The following is a 14,287-nucleotide window of genomic DNA, read 5'->3' on the forward strand; positions in this document are numbered from 1 at the left end:
CGCCCTCCACCCGGCCTGAGTGAGCCAGAGCCCTCTAATCAGCTGCTCCTTTACCCCATCCTGTCTGAGCGAAGAACAGATGCCCTCAGGTGGCCTACACACAGAAGTAGGGCCAAATACAAAGTTGAACCCAAGGAGCTGTGTGAACAAAGAAGAGAAAGGGAAATATCTCCCAGCAGCCTCAGGAGCAGTGGATTAAATCTCCACAATCAACTTGTTGTACCCTGTATCTGTGGAATACCTGAATAGAAAACAAATCATCCCAAACTGAGGCCATGCTCTTTAGGAGCAATGATATATATATATATATATATTTTTTTTAACTTTTTCTCTTTTTGTGAGTGTGTATGTTTCTTTGTGTGATTTTGTCTGCATAGCTTTGCTATTACCATTTGTCCTAGGGTTCTGTCTGCCCGTTTGTTTTGTTTGTTTTTTCTGTTTTTTTAGTATAGTTTTTAGTACTTGTTATCATTGGTGGACTTGTTTTTTTGGTTTGGTTGTGCTCTACTTTCTTTTTTTATTAATTCTTAATTTCTTTATATTTAATAATTATTTTTTTATTTTTTATTTTTTATTTTAATAACAATTTTTTAAAATTCTTTTTCTTTCTTTATTTTGTCTCCATTTTCGTCTGAGTTGTGTGGCTGACAGGGTCTTGGTGCTCCGGCTGGGTGTCAGTCTTGTGCCTCTGAGGTGGGACAGCAGAGTTCAGGACATTGGTCCACCAGAGACCTCCCAGCTCCACGTAATATCAAATGGAGAAAGCTATCCCAGAGGTCTCAATCTCAATGCTAAGACTCAGCTCCACTCAACCACCAGCAAGCTACAGTGCTGGACACCCTATGCCAAACAACTAGCAAGACAGGAACACAACCCCACCCATTAGCAGAAAGGTTGCTTAAAATCATAATAGGGTCACAGACGCCCCAAAACACACCACAGGATGCAGACTTGCCCATGAGAAAGACAAGATCAAGCCTCACCACCAGAACACAGGCCCAAGTCCCCTCCACCAGGAAGCCTACACAACCCACTGAACCAAAGTTAGCCACTGGAGGCAGACAAAAAAACTATGGGAAATATGAAGCGGCAGCTTGTGTAAATGAGACCCCAAACACAGTAAGTTATGCAAAACGAGAAGACAGAGAAACACACAGCAGATGAAAGAGCAGGGTAAAAACCCAAAAGACCAAACAAATGAAGAGGAAATAGGCAGTCTACCTGAAAAAGAATTCAGAATAATGATAGTAAAGATGATCCAAAATCTTGGAAATAGAATGGAGAAAATACAAAAAACGGTTATCAAGCACCTAGAGGAATTAAAGAGCACACAAACAGTGATGAACAACACAATAAATGAAAATAAAAATTCTGTAGAAGAATCAATAGCTGAATAACTGAGGAAGAAGAATGGATAAGTGACCAGGAAGAAAAAAAAGTGGAAATAGCTACTGCAGAGCAAAATAAAGGAAAAAGAATGAAAAGTATTGAGGACAGTCTCAGAGATCTCTGGGAAAACATTAAACACACCAATATTTGAAATATAGGGTTCTCAGAAGAAGAAGAGTAAAAGAGAGGGACTGAGAAAATATTTTAAGAGATTATAGTTGAAAACTTCCCTAATATGGGAAAGGAAATAGTCAATCATCTCCAGGAAGAGCAGAGATCTCATACAGGATAAATCCAAGGAGAAACATGCAAGACACATATTAATCAAACTATCAAGAATTAAATACAGGGAACAAATATTAACGCAGCAAGGGAAAAAAAAAAAAAACAAATACCATAGGAGGGAATCCCCATAAGGTTAACAGGTGATCTTTCAGCAGAAAGTCTGCAAGCCAGAAGGGAGTGGCAGGGCATATTTAAAATGATGAAAGGGAAAAATTTACTACCAATATTACTCTACCAGCAAGGATTTCATTCAGATTCGATGGAGAAATTAAAAGCTTTACGGACAAGCAAATGCTAAGAGAAATCAGCACCACCAAACCAGCTACAAAACAATAGTTAAAGGAACTTCTCTAGGCAGGAAACACAAGAGAAGGCAAAGACCTACAGTAACAAACCCAGAACAGTTAGGAAAATGGTAATAGGAACATACATATTGATAATTACCTTAAATGTAAATGGATTAAATGCTCCAACCAAAAGGCATAGACTGGCTGAATGGATACAAAAACAAGACCTGTACATATGCTGTCTATAAGAGACCAACTTCAGACTTAGGGATGCATAAAGAATGAAAGTGAGGAGATGGAAAAAGGTATTCCATCCAAATGGAAATCAAAAGAAAGCTGGCTTAACGATTCTCATATCAGACAAAATAGACTTTAAAATAAAGACTATAACAAGAGACAAAGAAGGACACTACATAATGATCAAGGGATCAACCCAAGAAAAAGATATAACAATTGTAAATATTTATGAACCCAACATAGGAGCACCTCAATACATAAGGCAAATACTAACAGCCATAAAAGGGGAAATTGACAGTAACACAATCATAGCAGGGGACTTTAACACTCCACTTTCACCAATGGACAGACCATCTAAAATGAAAATAAATAAGAAAACACAAGCTTTAAATGAGACATTAAACAAGATGCATTTAACTACTATTTAAAGGACATTCCATCCAAAAACAAAAGAATACACTTTCTTCTCAAGTGCTCATGGAACATTTTCCAGGATAGATCATATTTTGGGTCACAAAACAAGCCTTGGTAAATTTAAGAAAATTGAAATCATATCAAGTATCTCTTCCGACCACAACTCTATGAGACTAGATGTCAATTACAGGAAAAAATCTGTAAAAAATACGAACACATGGATGCTGAAAAATGGACTATTATATAACCAGGAGATCACTGAAGAAATCAAAGAGGAAATCAAAAAATACCTAGAAACAAATGACAATGAAAACACAAGGACAGAAACATATGGAATGCAGCAAAAGCAGTTCTAAGAGGGAGGTTTATAACAGTACAATCCTACCTCAAGAAACAACAAACATCTCAAATAAACAACCTAATCTAACAGCTAAAGCAATTAGAGACAGAAGAACAAAAAAACCCCAAAGGTAGCAGAAGGAAAGAAATCATAAAAATCAGATCAGAAATAAATGAAAGAAAAATGATGGAAACAAGAGCAAAGATCAATAAAACTAAAAGCTGGTTCTTTGAGAAGATAAAGAAAATTGATAAACCATTAGCCAGACTCATCAAGAAAAAAAGGAAGAAGACTCAAATCAATAGAATTAGAAATGAAAAAGGAGAAGTAACAACGGACACTGCAGAAATACAAACGATCATGAGAGATTACCACAAGCAACTATATGCCAATAAAATGGACAACCTCGAAGAAATGGACAAATTCTTAGAAAAGCACAACCTTCTGAGACTGAACCAGGGAGAAATAGAAAATATAAAAAGACCAATCACAAGCACTGAAATTGAGACTGTGATTAAAAATCTTCCCACAAACAAAAGCCCAGGACCAGATGGCTTCACAGGCGAATTCTATCAAACATTTAGGGCAGAGCTAACACCTATCCATCTCAAACTCTTCCAAAATAAAGCAGAGGGAGGAACACACCCAAACTCATTCTACGAGGCCACCAACACCCTTATACCAAAACCAGACAAAATGTCACAAAGAAAGAAAACTACAGGCCAATATCGCTGATGAACATAGATGAAAAAATCCTCAACAAAATACTTGCAAACAGAATCCAGCAGCACATTAAAAGCATCATATGCCATGATCAAGGGAGGTTTATCCCAGAAAAGCAAGGATTCCTCAAAATACGCAAATCAATCAGTGTGATACATGATATTAACAATGAAGGAGAAAACCATATGATCATCTCAATAGATGCAGAAAAAGCTTTCAAAAAAATTCAACACCCATTTATCATAAAAGCCTTCTAGAAAGTAGACATAGAGGGAACTAACCTCCACATAATAAAGGCCATGTATGACATACCCACAGCCAACATTGTTCTCAGTGATGAAAAACTAACCATTTCCTCTAAGATCAGGAAAAAGACAAGGTTGTCTAACCTCACCACTTTTATTCAACATAGTTTTGGAAGTTTTAGCCACAGCAATCTGAGAAGAAAAAGAAATAAATGGACTCCAAATGGGAAAAGAAGAAGTAAAGCTGTCACTGTTTGCAGATGACATGATACTATACATAGAGAATACTAAAGACGCTACCAGAAAACTACTAGAGCTAATCAATGAAATTGGTAAAGTAGCAGGATACAAAATTAATGCACAGAAATCTCTTGCATTCCTATACACTAATGATGAAAAGTCTGAAAGAGAAATTAAGGAAACACTCCTTTTTCCATTGCAACAAAAAGAAAAAATACCTAGGAATAAACCTATCTAAGGAGACAAAAGACCTGTATGCAGAAAACCATAAGACACTGATGAATGAAATTAAAGGTGATACAAACAGATGGAGAGATATACCATGTTCTTGGATTGGAAGAATCAACTTTGTGAAAAGCAATCTACAGATTAAATGCAATCCATATCAAACTACCAATAGCATTTTTCACAGAACTAGAACAAAAGATTTCACAATTTGTATGGAAACACAAAAGACCCCAAATAGCCAAAGCAATCTTGAGAAAGAAAAAATAGCTGGAGGAATCAGGCTCCCTGATTTCAGACTATACTACAAAGCTACAGTAATGAAGACAGTCAACTTATTTTTGATAAAGGTGACAAGAATAAACAACGGAGAAAAGACAGCCACTTTAATTTGTGGTGCTGGGAAAACTGGACAGCTACATGTAAAAGAATGAAATTAGAACATTCTCTAACACCATATACAAACATAAAATCAAAATGGATTAAAGACCTAAATGTAAGGCCAGACACTAAAACTTTTAGAGGAAAACATAGGCAGAACACCCTATGGCATAAATCACAGCAAGATCCTTTTTTGACCCACCTCCTAGAGAAATGGAAATAAAAACAAAAAATAAACAAATGGAACCTAATAAAACTTAATAGCTTTTGCACAGCAAAGGAAACCATAAACAATATGAAAAGACAACCCTCAGAATGGGAGAAAATATTTACAAATGAAGCAACTGACAAAGGATGAATCTCCAAAATTTACAAGCAGCTCATGCAGCTCAATATCCAAAAAACTAACAAACCAATCCAGAAAAGGGAAGAAGCCCTAAATAGACATTTCTCCATAGAAGTTATACAGATTGCCAACAAACACGTGAAGGAATGCTCAACATCACTAATCACTAGAGAAATGCAAATCAAAACTACAATGAGGTATCACCTCACAGCAGTCAGAATGGCCATCATCAAAATGTATACAAACCATAAATGCTGGAGAGGGTGTGGAAAAAAGGGAACCCTTTTGCACTGTTGGTGGGAATGTAAATTGATACAGCCACTATGGAGAACAGTATGGACGTTCCTTAAAAAACTTAAAATAGAACTACCATACGACCCAGCAATCTCACTATGGGACATATACCCTGAGAAAACCATAATTCAAAAAGAGCCATGTACCAAAATGTTCATTGCAGCTCTATTTACAATAGCTAGTACATGGATGCAACCTAAGTGTCCATCGACATATGAATGGATAAAGATGTGGCACAGGGCTTCCCTGGTGGCGCAGTGGTTAAGAGCCTGCCAATGCAGGAGACACAGGCCTGAGCCCTGGGCTGGGAAGATCCCACATGCCTCGGAGCAACCAAGCCCGAGCGCCACAACTACTGAGCCTGTGCTCTAGAACCCGCGAGCTATAATGACTGAGCCTGCATGCCTCTGTTCCGCAACAAGAGAAGCCACAGCAATGAGAAGCCTGCGCACTGCAATGAAGAGTAACCCCCGCTCACCGCAACTGGAGAAAGCCCGCGTGCAGCAACGAAGACCCAACACAGCTAAAAATAAATAAATAAATACATTTGTAAAAAAAAAATTTAAAAAAAAAGATGTGGCACATATATTCAATGGAATATTACCCAGCCATGAAAAGAAATGAAATTGAGTTATTTGTAATGAGATGGATGGACCTAGAGTGTGTCATACAGAGTAAAGTATGTCAGAAAGAGAAAAAAATACCATATGCTAACACATATATATATATATATATATATATATATATATATATATGGAATCTAAAAAAAAAATGGTTCTGAAGAATGTGGGCAGGACAGGAATAAAGATGCAGATGTAGACAATGGACATGAGGACACGGGGAGGGGTAAGGGTAAGCTGGGACGAAGTGAGAGAGTGGCATGGACTTATATATACTACCAAATGTAAAATAGATAGCTAGTGGGAAGCAGCCACATAGCACAGGGAGATCAGCTCAGTGCTTTGTGATCACCTAGAGGGGTGGGATATGGAGCATAGGAGGGAGACGCAAGAGGGAGGAGATATGGTGATATATGTATATGTATAGCTGATTCACTTTGTTATAAAGCAGAAACTAACACACCATTGTAAACCAATTATACTCCAGTAAAGATGTTAAACAAAATAATAATAAAATAAAATAAAATAAATTGTGACAGGCGGTGAAAAGTGGATACTGTGCAATAATGTGGAAGGGAAGAGATTATGGGCAAGTGAAATGAACCAACACCAACCACAGCAAAGGCCTGTCTTCATCCAAAGAAGGTGATGTTGTGTATATGGTGGGATTGGAAGGGAGTCCTCTCTTATGAGCTCTGCCTGCAAAACCAAATGATTAATTCCAACAATTACTGCTCCCAATTAGACCAACTGAAAGCAGCATTCAATGAAAAGCGTCCAGAATTAGTCAACAGAAAACGCATAATCTTCCATCAGGATAATACAAGACCACATCTTTCTTTTATAACCAGGCAAGTACTGTTACAGCTTGGCTGAGTAGTTGTAATTCGTCCATCTTATTCACCAGACATTGCACCTTTGGATTTCCATTTATTTTGGTCTTTACAAAGTTCTCTTAATGGAAAAAATTTCAGTTCCCTGGAACACTCTAAAAGGCACCTGGAACAATTCTTTGCTCAAAAAGATAAAAAGTTTTGGGAAGATGGAATTATGAAGTTGCCTGAAAAATGGCAGAAGGTAGTGGAACAAAAGCGTTATACGTTGTTCAATAAAGTTCTTTGTCAAAATGAAAAATGTGTCTTTTATTTTTACTTAAAAACTGAAGGCACTTTTTGGCCAACCCAGTATATGCCTTCAGTGCTATGAATTTCTAAGCACTGATTGCTGCAACCCAATTTTGATTACCTGCCTTTTTATATTCATTTATTTCAAAATGTTTCTTCAGATCTCTTTTTTGACTCATATGTTATTTAGGAGTGTGTTGTTTAGTCTGCAAATTGTTTGGAGTCTTTTGTCTGTCTTTTACTTATTGATCACTACTTTAGTTCCTATGTGGCTGGAAAGCATATTTTATATGCTTCCTATTCTTCTAAATTTAACAAATTTAACAAAGGTGTGTTTTATGACCCAGAATACTGTGTATCCTGTTGAATATTCCATGTAAGTTTGAGAAAAATTGTTAATTCTGCTGTTGTTGGATGAAGTATATTATAAATGTCAATTAGATCTGGTTGATTGATGATATTATTCAATTTAACTATATCCTTACTGATTATCTGCCTGCTGGATCTGTCAGTTAATGACAGTGAGATGTGTTGAAATATCCAGCTATAATAGTAGACTTTCAAATTTCCCTTTGCTGTTCTGTTAGTTCTTACCTCACATATTTTATGCTCTCTGTTAAGCACATACATATAAGGATTGTTATATCTTCTTGGAGAATTGACTCCTTTATTGTTATATAATGCCACTCTTCATCACTGATAGTATCCCTTTCTTTGAAATCTGCTTTGTCTGAAATTAATGTAGTTACTGCAGGCTCCTTTTGATTAATGTTATTAGTAAGATGTATCTTTCTTCATCTCCTTACTTTTAATTTGTCTGTGTCTTCATATTTAATGTGGGTTTCTTGTAGGCAACATATAGTTGAGTTCTTTTTTAAAATCCACTCTGACAAACTCTGTATTTTAATTGTTGCATTTAGACCATTCGTATTTAAAGTGATTATTTATATAATTGGATTAATATCGACAATATTTATAAATCTTTTCCATTCATTGCCCTTGTTCTTTATTTTTGTGTTCCACTATTTTTTGGTCTTGATTGTATTTTACTGATCATTTTATGTGATTTTTTCTCTCTTTACTTAGCATATCAATTATAATTTTTTTTAAATTTTATTTTATTTATTTTTTATACAGCAGGTTCTTATTAGTCATCAGTTTTATACACATCAGTGTATACATGTCAATACCAATCACCCAATTTAGCACACCACCATCCCCACCCCACCATGGCTTTCCCACCTTGGTGTCCATACGTTTGCTCTTTATATCTGTGTCTCAACTTCTGCCCTGCAAACTGGTTCATCTGTACCATTTTTCTAGGTTCCACATACATGCGCTAATACATGATATTTGTTTTTCTCTTTCTGACTTACTTCACTCTGCATGACAGTCTCTATATCCATCCAGGTCTCAACAAATGACCCAATTTCGTTCCTTTTTATGGCTGAGTAACATTCCATTGTATATATGTACCACAGCTTCTTTATCCATTCGTCGTTCGATGGGCATTTAGGTTGCTTCCATGACCTGGCTATTGTAAATAGTGCTGCAATGAACATTGGGGTGCATGTGTCTTTTTGAATTATGGTTTTCTCTGGGTATATGCCCAGTAGTGGGATTGCTGGATCATATGGTAATTCTATTTTTAGTTTTTTAAGGAAGCACCACACTGTTCTCCATAGTGGCTGTATCAACTTACATTCCCACCAAGAGTGCAAAAGGGTTCCCCTTTCTTCACACCCTCTCCAGCATTCGTTGTTTGTAGATTTTCTGATGATGCCCATTCCAACTGGTGTAAGGTGATACCTCATTGTAGTTTTGTTTTGCATTTCTCTAATAATTAGTGATGTTGAGCAGTTTTTCATGTGCTTCTTGGCCATCTGTATGTCTTCTTTGGAGAGATGTCTATTTAGGTCTTCTACCCACTTTTAGATTGGGTTGTTTGTTTCTTTAATATTGAGCTGAATGAGCTGTTTATATATCTTGGAGATTAATCCTTTGTCCATTGATTCATTTGCAAATATTTTCTCCATTCTGATGGTTGTCTTTTAGTCTTGTTTATGGTTTCCTTTGCTGTGCAAAAGCTTTGAAGTTTCATTAGGTCCCATTTGTTTAATTTTGTTTTTATTTCCATTACTCTAGGAAGTGGATCAAAAAAGATCTTGCTGTGATTAATGTCAAAGAGTGTTCTTCCTATGTTTTCCTCTAAGAGTTTTAGAGTTTCCAGTCTTACATTTAGGTCTCGAATCCATTTTGAGTTTATTTTTGTGTATGGTGTTAGGGAGTGTTCTAATTTCATTCTTTTACATGTAGCTGTCCAGTTTTCCCAGCACAACTTATGAAGTGGCTGCCTTTCCTCCATTGTATATCCTTGCCTCCTTTGTCAAAGTTTAGTTGACCATAGGTGCGTGGGTTTATCTCTGGGCTTTCTATCTTGTTCCATTGATCTATGTTTCTGTTTTTGTGCCAGTGCCATATTGTCTTGATTACTGTAGCTTTCTAGTATAATCTGAAGTCAGGGAGTCTGATTCCTCCTGCTCGGTTTTTTTCCCCCAAGACTGCTTTGGCTATTCGGGGTCTTTTGTGTCTCCATAAAAATTTTAAGATTTTTTTTTCTAGTTCCATAAAAAATGCCATTGGTAATTTGATAGGAATTGCATTGAATGTGTAGATTGCTTTGGGTAGTATAGTCATTTTCACAATATTGATTCTTCCAATCCAAGAACATGGCATATCTCTAGCATCTGTTTAATTTCTTTCATCAGTGTCTTATAGTTTTCTGCATACAGGTCTTTTGTTTCCCTAGGTAGTTTTATTCCTAGGTATTTTATTCCTTTTGTTACAATGGTAGATGGGAGTGTTTCCTTAATTTCTCCTTCAGATTTTTCATCATTAGTGTATAGGAATGCAAGAGATTTCTGTATAATAATTTTGTATCCTGCAACTTTACCAAATTCATTGATTAGCTCTAGTAGTTTTCTGGTAGCATCTTTAGGATTCTCTACATATAGTATCATGTCATCTGCAAACAGTGACAGTTTTACTTCTTCTTTTCCAATTTGTATTCCTTTTATTTCTTTTTCTTCTCTGATTGCCGTGGCTAGGACTTCCAAAACTTTGTTGAATAATAGTGGTGAGAGTGGACATCTTTGTCTTGTTCCTGATCTTAGAGAAAATGCTTTCAGTTTTTCACCATTGAGAATGATGGTGGCTGTGGGTTTGTCGTATATGGCCCTTATTATGTTGAGGTAGGTTCCCTCTATGCCCACTTTCTGGAGAGTTTTTATCATAAATAGGTGTTGAATTTTGTCAAAAGCTTTTTCTGCATCTATTGAGAAGATCATAAGGTTTTTATTCTTTAATTTGTTAATATGGTGTATCACATTGATTGATTTGCATATGTTGAAGAATCCTTGCAGCCCTGGGATAAATCCCACTTGCTCATGGTGTATGATCCTTTTAATGTGTTTTTGGATTCTGTCTGCTAGTATTTTGTTGAGGAATTTTGCCTATATTCATCAGTGATACTGGTCTGTAATTTTCTTTTTTTGTAGTATCTTTGTCTGGTTTTGGTATCAGGGTGATGGTGGCCTCATAGAATGAGTTTGGGAGTGTTCCTCTGCAATTTTTTGGAAGAGTTTGAGAAGGATGGGTGTTAGCTCTTCTCTAAATGTTTGATAGAATTCACCTGTGAGGCCATCTGGACCTGGACTTTTGTTTGTTGGAAGATTTTGCATCACAGTTTCAATTTCATTACTTGTGATTGGTGTGTTTATATTTTCTATTTCTTCCTGGTTCAGTCTTGGAAGGTTATACCTTTCTAAGAATTTGTCCATTTCTTCCAGCTTGTCCATTTTATTGGCATAGAATTGCTTGAAGTAGTCTCTTAGGATGCTTTGTATTTCTGCGGTGTCTGTTGTAACTTCCCCTTTTTCATTCCTAATTATATTAATTTGAGTCCTCTCCCTCTTTTTCTTGATGAGTCTGGCTAATGGTTTATCAATTTTGTTTATCTTCTCAAAGAACCAGCTTTTAGTTTTATTGATCTTTGCTATTGTTTTCTTTGTTTCTATTTCATTTATTTCTGCTCTGATCTTTATGATTTCTTTCCTAACGCTAACTTTGGGTTTTGTTTGTTCTTCTTTCTCTGATTCCTTTAGGTGTAAGGTTAGATTGTTTATTTGAGATTATTCTTGTTTTTTGAGGTAGGCTTGTATAGCTCTAAACTTCCCTCTTAGAACTGCTTTTGCTGCATCCCATAGGATTTGGATCGTCATGTTTTCATTGTCATTTGTCTCTAGGTATTTTTTGATTTCCTCTTTGATTTCTTCATTAATTTCTTGGTTATTTAGTAATGTATTGTTTAGCCTCCATGTGTCTGTGTTTTTTAGGTTTTTTTTCCGTGTAATTGATTTCTAATTTCATAGCATTGTTGTCAGAAAAGACGTTTGATATGATTTCCATTTTCTTAAATTTACTGAGGCTTGATTTGTGATCTAAAATGTGATCTATCCTGGAGAATGTTCCATGCGCACTTGAGAAGAAAGTGTAATCTCCTCTTTTGGATGGAATGTCCGATAAATATCAATTAAATCTATCTGGTCTATTCTGTCATTTAAAGCTTCTGTTTCCTTATTTATTTTCATTTTGGATGATCTGTCCACTAGTGTAAGTGAGGTGTTAAAGTCTCCCACTATTATTGTGTTACTGCCAATTTCCTCTTTTAGAGCTGTTAGCAGTTTCCTTATGTATTGAGGTGTCCTTATGTTGGGTGCATATATATTTATAATTGTTATATCTTCTTCTTGGATTGATCCCTTGATCATTATGTAGTGTCCTTCCTTGTCTCTTGTAACATTCTTTATTTTAAAGTCTATTTTTTCTCATATGAGTATTGCTACTCCAGCTTTCTTTTGATTTCCATTTGCATGGAATATCTTTTTCCATCCTCTCACTTTCAGTCTGTATGTGTCCCTAGGTCTGAAGTGGGTCTCTTGTAGACAGCATATAGATGGGTCTTGTTTTTGTATCCATTCAGCAAGCCTGTGTCTTTTGGTTGGAGCATTTAATCCATTCACGTTTAAGGTAATTATCGATATGTATGTTCTTATGACCATTTTCTTAATTGTTATGGGTTTGTTTTTGTAGGTCCTTTTTTTCTCTTGTGTTTCCCACTTAGAGAAGTTCCTTTAGCATTTGTTGTAGACCTGGTTTGGTGGTGCTGAATTCTCTTAGCTTTTGCTTGTCTGTAAAGCTTTTGATTTCTCCATCAAATCTAAGTGAGATCCTTGCCGGGTAGAGTAATCTTCGTTGTAGGTTCTTCCCTTTCATCACTTTAAGTATATCATGCCACTCCCTTCTGGCTTGCAGAGTTTCTGCTGATAGATCAGATGTTAACCTTATGGGGATTCCCTTCTGTGTTATTTGTTGTTTTTCCCTTTCTGCTTTTAATATTTTTTCTTTGTATTTAGTTTTTGAGAGTTTGATTAATATGTGTCTTGGCGTGTTTCTCCTTGGATTTTTCCTATATGGGACTCTCTGTGCTTCCTGTACTTGATTAACTATTTCCTTTTACATATTAGGGAAGTTTCCAACTATAATCTCTTCAAATATTTTCTCAGTCCCTTTCTTTTTCTCTTCTTCTTCTGGTACCCCTATCATTCGAATGTTTGTGCATTTAATGTTGTCCCAGAGGTCTCTGATACTGTCCTCAATTCTTTTCCTTTTTTTTCTTTATTGTGCTCTGCAGTAGTTATTTCCACTATTTTATCTTCCAGGTCACTTATCCTTTCTTCTGCCTCAGTTATTCTTCTGTTGATCCCTTCTAGAGAATTTTTAATTTCATTTATTGTGTTGTTCATCACATTTAGTTTGCGCTTTGGTTCTTCTAGGTCCTTGTTAAGTGTTTCTTGTATTTTCTGCATTCTATTTCCATGAATTTGGATCATCTTTACTATCATTACTCTGAATTCTTTTTCATGTAGACTGCCTATTTCCTCTTCATTTGGTAGGTCTGGTGCATTGTTGCCTTGCTCCTTCATCTGGTGTGTGTTTCTTTGTCTTCTCATTTTGCTTATCTTACTGTGTTGGGAGTGTTTTTTTAATATTGAGCTGCATGAGCTGTTTATATATTTTGGAGATTAATCCTTTGTCTCTTGATTTGTTTGCAAATATTTTCTCCCATTCTGAGGGTTGCCTTTTTCTCTTGTTTACAGTTTCCTTTTCTGTGCAAAAGCTTTTAAGTTTCATTAGGTTCCATTTGTTTATTTTTGTTTTTATTTTCATTACTCTAGGAGGTGGGTCAAAAAACATCTTGCTGCGATTTATGTCAAAGAGTGTTCTTCCTATGTTTTCCTCTAAGAGTTTTATAGTGTCTGGCCTTACATTTATGTCAGTAATCCATTTCGAGTTTATTTTCATAAATAAACTCAAATAGTGTTTATATAGTGTTAGGGAGTGTTCTAATTGCATTCTTTTACATGTAGCTGTCCAGTTTTCCCAGCACCACTTATTGAAGAAGCTGTCTTTATCCATTGCATATTCTTGCCTCCTTTGTCATAGATTAGGTGACCATAGGTGTGAGGGTTAATCTCGGGGCTTTCTATCCTGTTCCATTGATCTATATTTCTGTTTTTGTGCAAGTACCATACTGTCTTAATTACTATAGCTTTGTAGTATAGTCTGAAGTCAGGGAGCCTGATTCCTCCAGCTTGGTTATTCTTTCTCAAGATTGCTTTGGCTATTCGGGGTCTTTTGTGTTTCCAGACAAATTGTAAAATATGTTGTTCTAGTTCTGTGAAAAATGCCATTGGTAATTTGTTAGGGATTGCACTGAGTTTGTAGATTACTTTAGGTAGTATAGTTATCTTCACAATGTTAATTCTTGCAATCCAAGAACATGGTACATCTCTCCATCTGTTTGTGTCATCTTTGAATTCTTTCATTGATATGGCTGCTATGGAGACCAGTATGGAGCTTCCTTAAAAACTAAAAATAGAACTACTGTATGACCCAGCAATCCTCATACTGGGTATATACCCTGGGAAAACCATAATTCAAAAAGACACATGCACAACAATATTCATTGCAACACTATTTACAATAGCCTGGACATGGAAGCAACCTAAATGTCCA

Source organism: Balaenoptera acutorostrata, chromosome X, assembly GCF_949987535.1.
Source record: "Balaenoptera acutorostrata chromosome X, mBalAcu1.1, whole genome shotgun sequence".
Lineage (NCBI taxonomy): Eukaryota > Metazoa > Chordata > Mammalia > Artiodactyla > Balaenopteridae > Balaenoptera > Balaenoptera acutorostrata.